The sequence below is a fragment of the Cebidichthys violaceus genome, unplaced genomic scaffold, assembly GCF_023349555.1.
Source record: "Cebidichthys violaceus isolate CVI_PGR_0920_01 unplaced genomic scaffold, fCebVio1.0.p SCAF_17, whole genome shotgun sequence".
NCBI classification, from domain to species: domain Eukaryota; kingdom Metazoa; phylum Chordata; class Actinopteri; order Perciformes; family Stichaeidae; genus Cebidichthys; species Cebidichthys violaceus.
In genome coordinates this window covers 8,892,715-8,911,407 of record NW_027176340.1, presented here as the reverse complement: position 1 = coordinate 8,911,407, position 18,693 = coordinate 8,892,715, and the positions used below count along the sequence as shown (strand labels likewise).

Sequence of the window (18,693 nt, the reverse complement as noted above, 5' to 3'; positions counted from 1 at the left end):
TTCCACTATAGTACTTGATACAAACTTCATAAACACATCTTGAGCAAGTATTTTGTATGAAATTGTGAATAGTTCAACATTTTAGGAAAAAATCTTGCCAGGTGGAGGAGCCTGACTTTGAACCCCAGTGCAGCTCCACCTGCCTACGTATCCTTGAGCAACATACTTAATCCACTGACCCTGCACCCCAACCAGAGGATGGGAAAGATAAGTTTGCCATTGGGATAAGATTAATATAGTTATAGAACATCAAAAACACATATACTTCTACAAAATGACTGGATTAACATCACTTAACTGCTTATTTACGTGGAAGAACATTACAATATCAATTACAAGGACGTTGTTTTCACTCCCATTAAGTTGGGTCAAACATCAATACTGCTCTCTATTTTATATTCATTACTTTTCTGCATAGACTCATCACTATTCTGAGCATGTTGGTGTATTTACACGAAACAATCAGGATTGGATGGGTGGAAAAAAATAAATAAAAAAGCATTTGAAAAGTTTTGACATTCCTTTCAGATAAGCCTTAATTATGCCTGTAAAGATTTTCAATTTGGAACTTGACTTGAAAATAGATTGCAGCAAGCTCCCATCTTCCCATTAGCTAGCAATCCTGAAATCTCATCTACAACATTAAAAACATTTTGCTTCCAATCAATAAGGTGCTATTCACATTCCCACAAAAGGCAAGACAACAATTGCCGATTGAGTGCTTTTGACCGAGCAGAAACTTACTGATGCAAAAACAGGTCAGGCTCCATGCCCTTGATGTGATTATCTTTAAGCCACCAGCCAGCCCCCCGATCAAAGTTAATTTCAAAAGTTGGGATAGCTTGAATAGAATATTCAAACTTTGTTTTAACAGATAGATGCGCATGGACAATAGGCAATCACAAAAGGTGCAATGAGCAAAGACAATCATTGTAAATAACCCGATTATCTAGAAAGAGCTCACTAATTGTAACTGGCCATGCAGCATTACAAATCACAAATCAAGACGGCAACACATTAAGATAATATTTACTAAATTTATATATTACTCCTACATTCCATTTGAATTAGCTGTCAAAAATTGATAGCGTCAAGGGAAATATGTCATACTGAAAGCCTTTAAAATGTTCTCAAGCTTGTCTGCTAGTCTTGCACAATGATCGGCTCCATTGGATGTAGTTTCGCTGTATGTACGCCCACTCTGCTGTGATGTGGGAAGGAGGAGGGAAACGCTACAGAGCGAGCGGCGGCTATGTCTGGCCTGGGACTCTCGGCTCATTAAGGTGCAGGAAGCGGCTGGTCGGGGCTGCCCGTGTGGAAAGAGCTGCTGATTAAAACTGGAGCTGCTGGCGAAGGTCGCTGACTCTGAGCCTGGACCCTATACCGCCATGCAGTGTAGACCAGATGAGAGGTCAGAGAGCAGAGCGCGGTGGTCAGACGAAGCTGGTAATGATCCATACGAGAAGAAACTACCATGAACTGCTGTTGTTACGATATACTGAGGATGGTGTCTGTGAGACAATCGAGCGGAGAAAGTGTTTTTGTTTTTGGGAAAGAACAAAACAAAAACTGACAAAGACAAAATAAATATTGCTACAAATGTCGACTTAATTAAATGGAAAAATACATTTGAGAGATTAACTCATAACATTCTCAACACTAAAGAAATGGTTTTGCATTTTGGGAAACACACTACACATTAGCTTTTCATGCTAAGCTATAAAAGCGTTAGATGAGACGATTGATCCCGCTCCATTGAAGCTACAGCCAGGAGATAGTTAGCTTAGCTTAGCATAACCCACTGTAAAACCACAACTGTATGAATTAAACAAAAGAGAAAAGGTGAGAATTTGTGAGCTTTAGGAGATGAAGGGTGTTTCTTTTATTTTACCTTAGGATGATGCCATGTTAGTTTCGCAAGTAGTTTCCCATCCCCCCCATTTCCCAAACTGTCAAACTATTTCTTTTAGGATATTTCTTTTTAAATGTGGAAAGGGTGATGTGAAATTTGTAATCAGCATACTAGTTTCTTCCTCAGTATGTGAGATGTGAGATGAATTCTATGTGAGATGAATTCTACTTTAACAGTATTTTATTATAGTTTGAATTGAAGTATTCTTATCATTCTTCTGATTTTGAACTAGTTTGTTAGAAGTTAATGACTACTAAAGGTTTCTCGAGAAACATTTTAGTGGCAAGAACATTTTATGAATAATTCAACATTCATTCATTATTTAGCAAACCCTTTGGGCATATTTCACACAACCAGAGGTGTACATATTACTTCTATTTACGTCCTTTAAGTCAAACATACATGAATGCGTACAGCTGCGGCTTTGGGCTGTTAAGAGGTCCATGTTTTGCTCAAGGACAATTTGACAACGGTTGGAGCACCATTGAACCTCTGGTTCTCTGGTTGTAAAATGGTCTGTTCAACCACCAGGGTCACCCTGTTCACAGTACAAACCATGCTCTTTATAATGGGAGCCACTGAGTGTGAGAGTCGTAACATACAGATAGGCAGCCTGTGCTCTCTCTGTGTGTGTGTTTGTGTGTGTGTGTGTGTGTTTGTGTGAATGGCTCACAACACCTGTGATCAATAGATTTCTATTAAAGCACTTAGGACTGTCATCAGTTAGAATCACCAGGCAGCGATACCAGCAAGAGGGAGAGATGAGAGACAAAGAGAGGTGAAAGGACAGGGACCACTAATGAGAACTGGCATGAGGCCCAACCCCTCAGCCAATCAATACCACTCTGAAGCAGATCACTCTGCACTACAATCATACGCATCGATCCCTGATTGATAAATTCCACGATGCAACCAGAACCTGTACAGAGCTGGAAAAAAAAGGACAAAACGGTAAAACAAACTGTATATCTTCTGTACACCTGGACATATGATAATTAAATCTGTTTCAAGTTATCAGTACAGCAAATGTATTTGTTTTAGAGGTTGTCTCCTAGCATTAAAGGATTAAGACTGTGTGATAAAACATGAAATCTATTTCTATGTTGTCACATTTAGATTGATAAAACTTTATCAACAATTTGTTTACGCTTTTTATTTGGTGCACAAATATTGCATTCTCTATTTGTGTTCGTATTGATTACATTGGTTAAGAGAACACCAGGTTGGTAGCATGGTCCTCACATTTAATAACAAATATGCCAACATTCACGTCACTGCTAGTTGGAGGAAAATTCTCTCTTCTTGTCGAGCCTTTACGGCTGCAAAGTTATGTAAGAAAAAAAACAAGCAATTCAATGGAACTTGCTGATAGAAAAACCTGAAATAACCCGTCTACCGAGAATCCGTGATATTGGTGAGATGAGGTGCCTGCGCAGAGTCCGAAGGAAATTTGACCACCAGACTACACAGCAGCTTCTTTCCTCAGACTGTAAGTCCTCAACTCATTCTCCTTATCACATTATAAATGTGTTTTCCCTCCTTGTGTCTTTTAAAGGGACTACAACTTGCACGTACAAATGTATAAAAAACAAAAGATGAAATTAGCGAGTAGTGATTAAATGAAACTGATGATAAAAGTTGTCTCTATTTCTGACAAGCAGCCAGCAGTTGTCAGTCAGTTATTCATAAAACTACTGCGTGTCAAACACTGTGGGCTGCACAGCACTGTTCATTGGTTCATGGTGAATAGTGTGGCACAGCTAAAAGAAGAAAATACAAACCTGTCATTACTTGTAGGATACAGGGCATTTATAAATAAGACCTTGCAGTGTGTGAATCCTCTGACAGATAAAAAAGACAAATTGATGGATGCACTCTCCTTTCAATTTGCATATTTAGCCTGTCACCCGCTCCACTCTCTTTGACTTGATATCATGTTTTTCATGCAGCAGTTCACTAACATGATGACAAAAGAGGGGCAGAGTAAAAGAAAACCATGGCTTTATTATTTTTGTATGGGTACATTTTTACTTTTTGAGGCATTTTGTTTTCACATGGTTTTATGTTCCAAAACTTCCTCCTGAATGACAAAATGATCTGTTTATTTCAACCGGCTGCCAGTCACTTTCACCCACAATAAATTAATAATAAATAGATTTGATTGAAGGACATTAAAAGCATTGATTATACATGGAGACTTTTCTTACAAAGTGAGACGTTCATAATTAAACAAGTATACCATTGGCTACAATAGATCTAAGGTTAATCTGACACTAAATATGTATTTTTAATGTATAAACAGGGTTTTGAAGCTGACCTTTGTAAAAATCATCTTATATAGGCCATGTATAATTTGTTAAACTAAATCTGATCCCAGCTCAGAAAGTCCTTGAGAAATCCCACTGGACACCAAAACCTTAACATTGCTTAATGCTGTACATTCATTTGTGGAGTGAAACTAGTTGCCGGTCACTGGGAAAAGAGCTGTCCTGTTGTCCTTATCAAAGAACTATTCATGCGGGTTACAACGAAGCCACGGGTTGCTTTCAGCTTCGGCAGCAATCAAACAATTGATCTAACCTGCAGGTAGGGAGGCATCAAGAACGACACACTGCTCCAACTGTCATCTGCATGACTGGGCAGATCAACCTCACCTGGCCAGTCAAGCACAAGATACAGTAATTGAAGCACAACGGGGGATACGTCAGAAAAACAGAAGCATGCCGTTGATTTTAATGCTGACAGGGAGACCTTACCAATCGCAACAAGCCAGAATCAGAAATAAATCATGTGTCAAACATAATGCACAGGATGTTACATATGTCATTGTGACACTGAGTAAGCATTCTGTTTAAAAAAGTATATGATTAAGTCCTAAAAAGATTCTGTCATTGGGGTAATATACAGTATATGTATTCCGGGAATAGATTCATTTTCTATCATTCCTAAACCTGCCAATTTCTTGAACATTTCTGAAACAAGGTAAAACATACATGAAGACATGTTACGCTACCTGCTACCACTGGCAGAATCATTTTTGTGTTTTAATATAATAGGCTAAGTTTGAAGGCTCAGGCTAAGACAGAGGGTAAAACAACATTGAAAACTGCAAGACTGCAAATTTACACAACCAACTTGAAAAAAACCCACAACAGCTTAACATCACAAAGCACTGATTAAAGTTAACATCCACAACTTTAAAACTTTATCGGGAGTGTTTCATATGCAAACCTCTCTGCTATGCTGGTATGCAGCGAGAACTTCTGAAATCAATTATTTACAGAAGTGCTAAAGTAAGACAGCATCAGTGATTCCTATTTTAACGGGTACACCCTGAGAAATCCAATCAACACTTCTCAACCACAGTAAATGTGCCATTTCACAGATGACATTAAAGCTAGAGCCAAATATTCGCCGGCAAACATTAACTTCTAGTAGATACATGTCAATCTGAATACATGTTGGAACAAAGAGGAGGGATGTCAAACACCATCGGTATTAAAAGTACAAAAATGAAAGTGTGAAAATGACAATCATCGATCAAAAACATTTCTTGCCTGGAAGCTGTGACTTCGTGGAGTTTAATTGTCACCATGCGGTTGCCAGGCACCCAGCAATGACTAAAAGGTTTTTGTATAGATTAAACAAACAAGATATAACCTTTTATTCGATGAGCTTTAGAGGTGCTGGTAGTTACCTTTAAACAGAGCCAGGATAGCGGTTTCCCCCTGTTTACAGTCTCTATGCTAAGCTAAGCTAACTGGCTGCTGGTTCTAGCTTCATATTTAACTTACAGACATGAGAGTGGTATGGATTTTCATATTTTTGAGTGTATCTCTACTGCCAATACCAGTAAAAATAAAAAAAAAATCACAATAAATAAAATAAATATTGGTCATTATACTTCAAAATGTCCTCAATATTGAGTTTGTACAACATCAACAAAATCACATTTATGAATTATGAATAGTTTTCATTGTGTTCTTATTTTACCAGTCACCGTTAGTAACAAAACTTGACTTGTGCATACTGTTGGAAGAAACCATATGCACAAGTCATATAACAAGTTGCATCTCAGGATTGTTTAAATAAGAATTTTCTCTCTTTTGTCTTCAAGGTGCTCAGTGGACATAAATGTTTGAATTCATCAGGGAACTACCGAACGAGAAAAAGACACAAAGTCTTGAATGTCAATGACTTGTTACATAACTTCAGACAGTGAAATATTCAGAAAAGGCAATTTAATGGTTAGCTACACCACACGGACGCTGATTCACTGACACGAAAAACAACACCAACGCTGATGGAGGCAAAATATGATATCTTTTTTTTAATGACTGTGTTTTGAACCACAGAGGAATCAATAAGCAGTGAATCACGAACAGGATTTATACCGTTATCAGCTGTGTAAGCTCCAGCACATCTTCACGCCTACCCAGGGAGCGGAGATTGTATGGAGGAACGTAATTACTGAAGTACATTACAGCTTAACCGTTTTAATAATCAAACCAATTACACAGCCATTTACAGTCACTTATGAAACACACACTAATCAAGAACCTGGTCATCTAAACACCAAGTGCAGAGGTCACACAAGCACACTTTACAGCCCTTGGTAACCAATCATTTTGAGTGCCCGAAAACGTTAACCTCAAATCAAATGAAATTTTTTGACCACCTTGTTGACGAGAACAGACGCATCTGCCTGACAGGACACAAACTTCTTTATCCACTGAGGCGTGACGCAACAAGTCCGGCTTCAGTAGGCTTTCACCACAGAGGGACAGAGAGCAAAACATACAGTGTGTATTTTCTGTTTCAATCCGACCTCATGCAGCGTGCTGCCAGCCGGCCTTTTCCAGTCTGCAAATGCGGAGGCAGATCAAAACGCTAAAAAAAGAGTCACATCCTGGCCACAGGCCCAGACCGCAGAAACAGCAGCAGCCATAAAAACAGAGGTTGTAGGCCATAAAATGGAGACAGCCTATGAATTAGTAATGATTCAAATCATACTGTTTGCTCCAGATCCCAAATACCCATTTTGGTTGACTCAAAAACCTCTGAACATGCTGAACACAACTAAGTGCAGCATCTTTTCCAGGTAAAACTGAGCCTGTGATGCTTAAGGACAACAGCTGCCCACCTCATACAGACAAAATACTAATTTAAAGGAAATGTGTGTGTGTATTAAAAATAGTTCCAGGCAAAACTATTTAAATGGTTTGCTGCCACATTTTGAAAAAAAAAAGGCTTTTAATGAGGCTGCAAACACACCAAAGACATACTATTATTGGTTTATAAAACATTCATGCCTGGTGAGGAACATGAAGAGAACTCTCACAAGACCAGTGTTTAATGGGATTACCATATTCAGAGGCGATTCACTCATTTCCATCCAGCTGTAAACCTGCTGAGCCGACAATCAGGCCCAGCAAGACCCAAGAAATAAGCTGAGAGAGAGACTAAAGCAGGAGTTACGTTTTAAATGAAATCCCAGAATCTCTAAACCTGAATACTGGTCAGGAAAACATTTGACTCTACTTCTAGATGGTAAAAGATATCAACAGAGAATTATCTCCTGACTTATTTCAGCATTTTTTAGTTTATAACTTTCTTATTTATGGCCCGCAAGCTTTGTTTCAGACACACCCCTCTCATTGGCGCTGTTTTCAGCAGAAAAGCTGTACCCTCTGTGCACTACCTGACCAGCACCATACAGCAGACAAAGTTAGCCACTAGCTGGTGAACACAGTGTTGCATTTAGTTGCTAAAGAGGCAAACATATCTCTCAGCAATTGGTGGAGACCAAAACTGAGCTAAAAGGAGAGTAAATAGCTGACTGACTTTCGCCAGGTGGACAGAGACACGACTCCAAATGAATGCTGCTGTTGCTTTGTGTCTGCTCCACTGCATAGGTGTGTAGGAGACCCCTGTTTGAATTCTCATCTCCTACTTAATGTTGACGTTGGTTGACCACAATCTTTCAATAACCCTAGAGTTGATTTAGCCAAACCTTGAGCATATTGACATGAGATGGGCTTACGAGTCATGTTTGTAATAGTAATTTGTAGCATTGACAGACACTATTGTACAACAGAAAAACGCTAATATGGGTCATTATGAGAAGTTATGTCAATTATGCCTATTTTGACCTTCAGTTTGGAAGACTTTTCGTGATCCCCTACCCCATCAACACAGTTGTTGGCAAAGTCTCTATTTCCCATTTTTCCATTGCCTCTCGACAACAGAGATGGTAAGAAAATGAATGCTATATCATGCTGAACGAAATACAAGAATAACCACCAGGTTGACAGATCCTGTAAGTTACCGCTAAAGGAGTGCTTGCAGTGCATATCATATTCAGTGCTTTATTATTCCTGTGAGAGCAGCCAGACCGAACCACACACCACAAGCCAACCACAACCCAACTGCAACGCAAAGCTTTTGAGATCGCACTACTTAAAATGACTGAAAATGAAGCGTGAGCGTTGCTTGCTCATGGATCTTTATTCTCATAGGTCTGTTTTCTGGTGGCAGGATTCCTTCTGTGTTTTAATCTTTGACTCACCGAGGACAATCTTTCGAGAGAAAGATTGTAGAAACAGATGAGTGGGCCCTTACATTCCCCGAGTGTATGCTTTAGTGGTTTAGATGAAGTCCATGTCAGTACCATTCATCTGGCTGCCAAGATGTTAGAGCCCACCACTGACTGATCAATTGGAGTCCCTCAAGGAATCATACAGCTTTATAAGGGAGAGGCTACTGAAGTTATTAAACCCAGGGACAGCCGCTGCAGAGAGGCAGAAAAAGACTCATACACAGACCCAAACCCTTCTGCAAAGACAGTGTTGTCTTGACACGGTTACTCATTCTCTAGACAGTCACTGAAAATGTAATAAGGGATGTTCAGACACACCGTCAAAGAACCATTGTAGTCTCTTTCCTCATGTCATGTGATTTTCTGGCGCCTTTAGTTAATAACACTGTATGTGCATTTTTCATCATCTCATCTTGACATAGCAACAGAGATACGATAAAGGGCCTTTTTCTACATTCTTCTCATCATCTAGTGCAAGCACTTTAATGGAAACAGTCTGACACATGTATCCCATGATTGTGTATCACTACGTGTATTCTGTTTTACATTAAGATCTGGAAACATCCTCTAAATCAAAGAAGGTACTCCACTTGAGGCTGAAGCTTTAACCTAATATCTAGCTTTTATTATCACTTCATTTGATGGACTACCACTACTGTAGATGAAGCATCCTGCTTTTGCTTACAAGTTCTTGTTGTCATGTAACTACAGAGAATGTTAACTATTAGTCAAACGTTTTATTCTGAAAAGGAAAACCCTGCAATTAGAAATCACCTGTAACGTCATTCTTGTTTGGTTTGTATTTACTAGCAGAAACTGCGAAACGTCTGTGCCGTCTCATCTTGACTCCGGTTCAATAACGCATGCAATAATGTTAAGAGGAAAAAATAAATCTTTTATCTTTCTGTTCCAACTTAGTAAAAAAGTGGGTTTTGTTCTCTCATTCACAGTCAGAAAACATTTATTGAGTTGTTTTCTGTGCTACTTGGAATTAATTTGAAGCCAATAGGATATGAAAAACAAGCAACATTGATTTAAAATCCTTACAAATTACTGTGTGAATGTAAGAACTGCAGGCAACTATTTTCCCAAAGTGTTCCTCTCTCCAGAACAAACACAAGGCTAAGGGTCATGGATGGCTGAGGGGAAATCTTTTTTGACACAAAGCAGTGGTGCTCATGGCCGACCCTTTCTTATACCAACTTCATTTATACTAAATTGCTTCACCAAATACGTTTTGTGGAAGTATAATTTCTCCCTGGATTAGGTTTACCAGCAAGGTTTTTAACAATCCAGGAGGCCGGTGTGGGTGGGGTTGCGCATATGAAGCAATGACTTTTGGCATTTGAGTCCTGCATCCTTTAAAGCGACGAATGAGAATGAGTGAGTCCCCGCTTTGTTTGTATATCATTTGTATCTGACAAACAAGCACATGGGCAAAGCATAACACAATCATGACGGTGGTTTGTTAAGCCTCAAGGATGAACACAATGAAAAACTGAGGGACGAATTCACAAAGAATGGATTGCAGCCGCTGAATGCACCATCAGTTGTGCATCACTTTCAACAGCTCTCTGCCAGTCTCACGGTCAAATTCACAAACAATATTACAGCGTTGTTACAGCATTGTTACAGCGTTGTTACAGCGTTGTTACAGCATTGTTACAGCGCAAACACGCCCATAATGTATGATAGATGAGCGCGATTTGCCCTTTGTTTCATCTAATTGTAACTATTTATGTGGAAAAGTATAAATGTTGCTTTTGTGGTGAAGAACACAGTGAGCAGAACAATGGCAGAGAGAAAAAGAAAAATTGTATTTTCAGGCCAATGAGGTGCAGAGGCATTCTTCGAAACTTCAGGTAATGAATTTAAATGAGATGGAGAAAAAACTCTTATGAATGCGTAGCTTCAGTGACCACCGACTCTCAGAAGACGCTAATAATTTCACTGTAACTGCATGTGGCCATTAGCGCTGGTCTTTGTGAATTTGAGTGTTTTTGCAATGAGACTCAACTGTATAGAAACGGGGAAAATTTTGCACCAAATGTTTGCAAGTTTTCTAATTAAACTATATGCAAATAGCACAGGAGCACCAAGGCCCTATAGTTGCTTGGCAGCAAAGTTAAGGGTCTCCACAACTCCACAAGATATCCTTAAAGCTAGACAAAGATCATGGTTTCTGATTAAAGATTGATAACATTCATCCACTAGATGTTTTTGTTTTTGCAGCTTTACATTTCCTACAACACAAACCTGATGCAAACTACTAGCATCTTAAGTCCAGAACTTTTTGACCTTAAACTGAAGGAGAATCCAGAGACCCCTTGTAACACGCATCGGTTACCGCCATGGGGTTTCCTCAGCACAAGACACTCGTATGCCCAAATACAGATTCTCAGAGTATTTATTTCAGACTTGGTTCACGTTGTCCATGGCTGTGCGCTCTCCTGCAGTGCCTCTGAGTGCACCTGAGTGTCCTCTATCTGGACTGTCTGTCTCCTTTCTGCCGCTCTCCCAGTCTTCGTCTCCGGCTCTCCTTCCGTCTCTCGCTCCTCCGTCACTATTAGTGTTTTTATCGCAGAGAGACACAATCAGCGATTTATTACAGCTGAGGCTCATCAAGCCTCTTCCCGGCACCATTCCCTGAACCACTCCCCCACTCTGTCCCCTCCGCAGCTGAGCCCACCACACCCAGCCACCACACCCCTCTTCCTTTAAGTAAGTTGTTTTTGTTTCACTCATTTCAGGTGACGGGTACTTGATTGCTTTGGTCTATAAGTAACATCCATGGTTTACAGTAACCTGTATAACATAATAATAATAATAATATTATAGCATGCATGGAAGTGGATTTTCTAGAGCGCAATCAAACAGCGTCACCATGACTGCGTTGGTCTCCATAGAGGCAGACAAGAGAGAAGCCGGAGATCCTCCACTCCTCTGGTTTCTCGTCTGACACGCACACGTGCTGGTTATCTGTCGAGTAGATGTCATGTCGGCTCTAAACGGCTGCCGTCTCTCCTCTCCGACTGGATTCCCATGTTTTTCATCTTGAGCAGATTCCACTGATGTCTTTCAGAGCTGAGTGACAGATATGAAACACAAAGGATTGGTTCAACTAAAAGGGGACGGGGCTCCCCAGTTAAACTGAATATTTCTGTAACAGCGATAGAGATGCGACGATCTCAAGAGACGTAGATGGATCCTCTGTCATGAGATGCAGGATTAGGTGGAGACAACAGACTGCATTAAACGTAGAACAACAAGCATAGTTTGAATACAAGAAGGATGGTTTGCTTTAAATTACTCATAGCTGAGGATCAGAGATTATTCTCCTCTAAATCAGACAGTTGTGTAATTACATTAAATGCTGCTATCTGAGGGGTATATTTAAACAGTCGCTCTAAATCAAAACCTCGCCCTGGAAAACATTATTATCTTGTTAGCGTCAATGCAGCCATCGCCACTGATCCCCTGTTGAATTGTGGGCCGCCCGTGGACACTATTAAAGGAGCATCTGACCTGTCCACCCACTGACAGCTCAATATAAATGTTCCTTTTTTTAATAGACCATCTTGCTGAAAATATGTCGACAAACCTTTTTAAAAAAAGCCATTTCAGGAGAACGGCAATGGTTCCACCCATTACATTTTATGCACCAGTCCATTCACATAAACTTGATGCTCAGCCTCGGTTGCTGTTTTTATGGTCCGATGTGGAAACCCGGCGCTGCACTTCATTCCAGAGGAGGCATGAGCCAGAAGGCACAAAGTCATGGAGCGCAGCCGGAAGATGGAGGCAAGCAATTGATGTACTACATTTTAGAAGCTTATATTTCACTTTATTCAGTCAGTATCCAGCCTCTAGTGAATAACTACCCGGCCATAGCGTAGCATTACTTTAAAAGAAAAAAAGAAACCACCCTAGGCTGAACAGCTGACGATTTTTTCTCCGACTTCCCTCTCAACATCGCCTGACTACAGATGAGCACTCATAACTGTCTGTCAGGATTTATTTTATCAGACTGCGTGGAAAAGAGGTTTCGGGGGACAGTTGTTAAGGCAAATGGATTATATTTACGATTGGAGTCTGAATATCTGTAATAGTAAGTACAAGGAATTAGCGTTTAGAGAGGACGTTAAACTTTCCCGACATGTTCTCAGACATCTTGAAATAATACTACACGCCAATTTAGAGACAGATGTTGAGCTGTTGGAATCGGTCTTAATGACGACAGAGTTGCAAGAACCAGCCGCTAACAGCGAAAAAGAAAATGCTTAAGATTCATTTCAATTGATCATGGCGAACATGTTATTTCTCAAAGCTAGCCGTCAGAATAGTGTTCTTTTGCTCATAATGTGTTCATCAAAATCAGGCAAAATCAAGACAACTGTGCCTCAAACAGAATTTTAGAACAACAGTTATCATAATGTGTTGGGGGATGTAAACAGGAAGCTTAATGTTACCACAGTGTTGATTCAGTGAGTTACGCTGTAGGCTATATTATGAGGCCTGTTTTTTAGGCAATATCGCAATGTAGCACTATTAAAAAAGATGAACATGCTATTAGCCGTTTCTGTTTGCACTGTACCCATGCATGTATCACAACTATCACTGGATTACTTTGATACTGAAGAAAATGTAAAAACGTGAAGATTCTCAAGCAAGTTCAATAGTTTTTTAATTCTAGGTGGATTGATGGACACAGAGATAATCATATCCTTATAAAGCGCACGCTGATTTATGAGAATATGTGCATCATGGCTGTGTGTTCAGATTCAGCGGAGTTATGAATCCAAGACAGACTGCTATTTTTGACACTAAGGGTTTTAGGTGTCACAGTCTCTGTAAAGCAAATGCCAATATTATATAAGTGTGCTCTCTAAAAGAGTTGACTCCACTACCAATCAGGCACTTTGAATTAAGCTGATTTGGATACTGGTATACATTTAGAATGATTCATAATTAATCAGCCTTTTGTGACTTGCAAATAGGAGCATAACAAAAAGACGTTCATTCCTTGCATATTTCTAACTTTTATTTATGATTGTTCTGCCTGAACTCACTATAAACTCAGCAGGTGGTCGATGCTCTTTGAAGTTTGTAATCCCCCACACACCGCAGGAACCATCCAGACATCGGGTTGTAAATATCAAATATGCCTGATAAGATCGGGGCAGCTGCAATCACTGTGGTAAAGAGTGAGTTTGTAAGCCCCTCTCCAACTACCAGACAATCTGCTCACACCATCAGTGTCGACCCATTTCCTCCGTGTCACCTGCTTTATCTTTAAATGCTATGTTTTACTTTGACGCACTACTTTAGAGCTTGACAGTGGGCATGAAAACCTTCCCTAAAAAGTTCAATAAGTTGAAATACTATGATCTTTGCCTGCTTTTCTTTCTGTCTGTCCTCCGTCTGACTGGTTCTGCACAAACACGTCTCAGGCTTCTCTGAGTATGGCTGCACCTGTCTGCACCTGTTTTCACCATTACTCAGGCATTGCTGCCTGCTGCTTTGAAGCTATTTAAACTGCTATGATACACTCTTATGGACATATACAGTGTGTGTGTGTGTGTGTGTGTGTCACTCAGGGAAACACTCGGCGAGAAACCATTTGTAGAGCATCTAGCGTAACACAACTAAACCGCAGCTTTAACATGTGCTATTCTTATAGCCTACGGCGGTTCATTAAATATGTGTGAGCTTGAAATGTTCTATGGAAGTAGACATCAGAGAAGCAAACGTGTAATCTGCGATTTCATGCTGGAATACATGCTGCTACTAGTTCATTAAAAAACATTTGGGAGGATGAAGGGACTTTTTGGGGATTCAAGAAAAAACATGCTGAGAATGCTGGATGCTGGTAGCCACCAATCAATCACCTCAATACTTAATTATTGTTCAAGCCTTCTTGTCCAAGTTTTACTTGTATATTTTCTTTACATACACAGGAAAACAAAATTATATCATAATGAACCACACACACACCACACCCAATTCCTCCACCGTCTCATACTTAATTAAATAAGAATTTTGCCAATGACTCCCAAAATAACATATATGACCGTTGGAGTGTACCAGCAAAAGGCGACTTATTTTACATTACAGTCATTTAGCAGACACTTTTATCCAAAGCGACTTTCAGTATCTATCTACACACTGTAGATGCAGCTACGGGAGCAATTTTGGGGTTAAGTGTCTTGCTCAAGGACACATTGACATGAGACTAGCAGAGCAGGAGCCGGGGATCGAAACCGCCAAACCTCTGGTTGAAAGGCGGCCCTGCTCTCCACTTAGCCACGGTCACCCATGGTCATTTTAACTCACGTAAGTCAACCTATATATGTTAATTAAATTACTTTTAAAAAGTCAACATCGACTTTTGGTTTGACACAAAACATGAACGTTGTGAACGTCGTGTCCTCCCTGGGGAAAGACCTGTGGTGGATCAGACTTCAAGACTGGATCTTTATACTATGTCACCTAGTTTCCCCCCTTTGCTCCAGTCATAATCGACCCTTCGCTAAGTCCCGCCCTTGAACACAGACTGGCCAATCATAGCGTAGCATCAGTCAGCTCTGAACAAGATCCGACAACTAACCGGCTCTCATGGATCGTTTCAGAGTTTCTTCATTTTCATGATTAAACATTGTGTACTCGTTACCCGGAGAGGTTGTAAGAAAATATACGTTTTTAAATGTTAAATTTCTACATAAAAACCTGTGGAACTTAACAGGAACAGTGTTGTTCCTTAATTTCATTGTCTTCTGTCTCGATCGCCAGGTGATATGATGGTTCACTTTTACACTGTGATCTGTAGCTTTAGCTTCTATCATTATCTTGTTTACCTGTTTTTTCTGCTGAATCAGTTTGACATCCTGGATACATCCTTCAAACGCATATTGTAGACCCTTCTGTTCGCTTCTCTCTGAAATCACTTTTCACTTTTCCAAAAATTAGATAATATCTATTAAAAGAGTGCAGTTGGTGACAGTGTGGGCTTCAGGTTAACTCTAACAGCTTGACGGAGGGGGGGCGGGGCTTAGCAAAGGGTCACTTACTTCAGCCAGTAGATGTCACCACTTAAGAATAAAAACATATATGGGTCTTAACAAGCCGTTTGCACAGAGGACCTATACGACTGTTTTCTCATCACAGATATACTGAAGCTGTTTCAAGAGCGTTATCTTCATAGAAATAGAAAATGTGACCTTTTGTACAGCAAGATATTAATAAAATTACCCACAAAGGAATGAGGGAAAGGGCAAACTCTTTATAAGCGGTGCTGGCTCAGAGGTACACATTAACTTTATTAAGTTAATAATAACTCTATGTATCATGTTTTTGCCATTTGATATACACCACAAATTATCTGAGTGGCGAATAAAGTGCATTGGATATGTGATCCATATTAATGAGCTCAAATGTCGATCAACATGAACATAGAAATAGAGTCCACAAAGAGCTTGTGCGCTGCCAAGAAAGGCTCCAACATCAGGACCAGCAAATAAAGACTAAGCAAACGCAGTAAAAATCCCAAAGTAGAGAAAAATCTAGATGATTGCTTTCAAATCAAGCGATATACAAAAGAATTGCTATTTATGGTGACAGTACAAAGTTTTGTTTGTGTGCATCTTTACATAAATAGAAATGAATTACCTGTCTATGGTCTTTGAGCTTATTGATTTTGAATTATCCATTAATAGTCAGTTAAATTATTTCATTATCCTTCAGAAGGTGTGATGAAAAGTTCATTCATAGTATTAAGAATAATACTAATCTAAGCGTACGTCTTTCCCCTCCTTCCTTTAAAATGAATAGCAACAATACCAGAGCATGGAATAAAATGTTTGAAAGCTGAACGACGACACTCTTCCTCTTTATGATACATAAATTGTAATAAATTACTGATTCCAAAGTTAATGTTATGTAGCAACATCTGTAGAGCAGTGAATCACCATCACTAACAAATTAATCGCTTCGGAAATTCTTCAACACATTAAAGGTTCAACAGAGCGGAGACAAGGAGTGGATAATTTGAAAGGGGACTGTGGTTCCTCGTGCTAAGCTCAACCAAGCACAGCCCATTAACAGCAATACAATTGACTAACTTTAAAGGAGGTTGCTCTAATTGCTGGGTAAGGGCAGGCTTTTAGTTTGTAAGACCCAATTACCGCCATGCTGTTAGTACTTCTCCGCTAATTGCATTCATCAGCTCAAATTGTTATCACCAGGCTCTCCTTTCGATTTCTATCAAAATCCCCAAATCCTCATTTCTTGGAGTTTCAGAAAGGCTAGAGGTAACTCATAATGTAGCGAGGAATAATGGGTTTACGTTTAAGCTGTAATTAGAGAGGAGATGGAGATAGAAGCCTGCTGGCGTATCTGATCCTGACACAGCATGGGTCCTGTCTGCAACAATAAAACACAGAGATAAATTCTACTTTAAGATGTTGTACAGGTTATTTTCTTTTTTTTCTCTTCTATTTTCTTGAAAACTCTGACTAGATGTGAACTTAATGTAGGCAGAGTACAGACACCGATAAGTAAAAAAGTTTATTACACGTTGCATCTTGGCCAACGTCAATCAGTTTAAGCAGATTATCTTAAACCCTCATTCTCAAGATGCACTTTTACAATGTATGTTAATAGGCCTATTGATGTTTAATGAACTATCATATATCGTTTTCTTAATTTTTAGGTAAAACTGAGGGCGACACACTTACTTGTTAATTGAGTACGCAGTAAGCATCACATACTGATTGATGTAGTAGGCAGTAGGTTAGTATGCTACTTCGAACATAACCCTTGATATACTTTAAAATCTCTTTCACAGGGGGGTCCTGGCCAAGATGGCAGCGTAAAAAGTTTCACCACAAAAGGACACAGACAATAGACTTAAAAACAAAACAGTAGAAGTTGACATTTTTTAAAAACACATAAAGAGATGACAAACAAAACCAAATTGAAGAAAAGAACATTCAGTACTCAAAAAATAAGGCGATTGTGGCTCGGAAGACAGAGCGGGTCGTCCCTCAATCAGAAGATTGGCGGTTCGATCCCCGGCTCCTCTAGTCCATGTTGATGTGTCCTTGGGCAAGCCACCCAAATTGCTCCCGAAGGCTGTGCCATTGGTGTATGAACGGGTATGAATGGTGGAGGTGGCATTATTGCACGGTAGCCCCTGCCATCAGTGTGTGAATGATGACATGTAGTGTTAAAGCGCTTTGAGTGGTCGAGAGACTAAAAAGGCGCTATTCAAATACAAGTCCATTTACCATTCAAATGATCCTTAATCCTATTTTTTAAATCTTGCATGCTTACAGACAGACAGCCTTCACAGTCATTTTCCCTCCGAGGAAAAATAGGAATCAGGTTGTATGAAACCAGAAATTCCCCTACAATTTCTGCAGATGTATACAAGGTCTTTTCTGTTTTTTATCACCATAACATTACACACATGATAAAAAGAACAAGCTCAGGAGTGAACTTTGATTTCCTCTAAGCATGTGAATAAAACTATTGACATTCTCTCAGCACACACACACTCTCTCACCCTGCTCCCCTCCGCTGGCTACACACACACACACACACACACACACACACACACACACACACACACACCAAGGCCACACGCAGACACTCATGGCTCATCTATACAGCTGCCATTCCGATGCGTATAGCACAGGACGTTTGATGGTTTTCTAATCTCGCTAGCTGCCACCGGGAGATGGGGCGAGCTGACCCCTGTCATCCCCACAGTGCATCTCAAACAGCACCACATCTCCATCTCAATCTCCCTCCACTCGCTATCTCCGTCTACCATTGTGTCCTCCACCTGCTCTCCAAATGTCAGGACGAATGCTCCGCAGTCGCATCCCCACACGTCCCCAGGGCCGGGGTGACCTGCCTCTGCCGCCGATTTGGTATAATGTCATGCTACCCCTGGGCAAGGGTTCCATGCTGACCTGCTGTGTGGAGTGTGGGGCCGGCTGATGTACGCTGCAACACAACAGCGGAGGTATACTGCGTTACCGGGCTCATTACAGGCCAGTCAACTGGGGGAACTTGTGTACTGAAGCTCCTGATGAGAAATAATGAGGTAGAAAATGCACAGTGTGGGTCCAGCTGGCTGGGATCAAAATCTTCCCCAAAATGTTTTCTTATCTGAAATTTT

The 18,693-nt window shown here is 40.1% G+C and overlaps 1 protein-coding gene across 6 annotated transcripts in view; it reads right to left on the bottom strand.

Annotated features, from left to right (window-relative positions):
* tafa3a (TAFA chemokine like family member 3a) overlaps positions 1–18,693 on the bottom strand; it is a 94,236-nt gene that overhangs the window by 9,058 nt on the left and 66,485 nt on the right. The gene's annotated exons all lie outside the window — the stretch shown is intronic.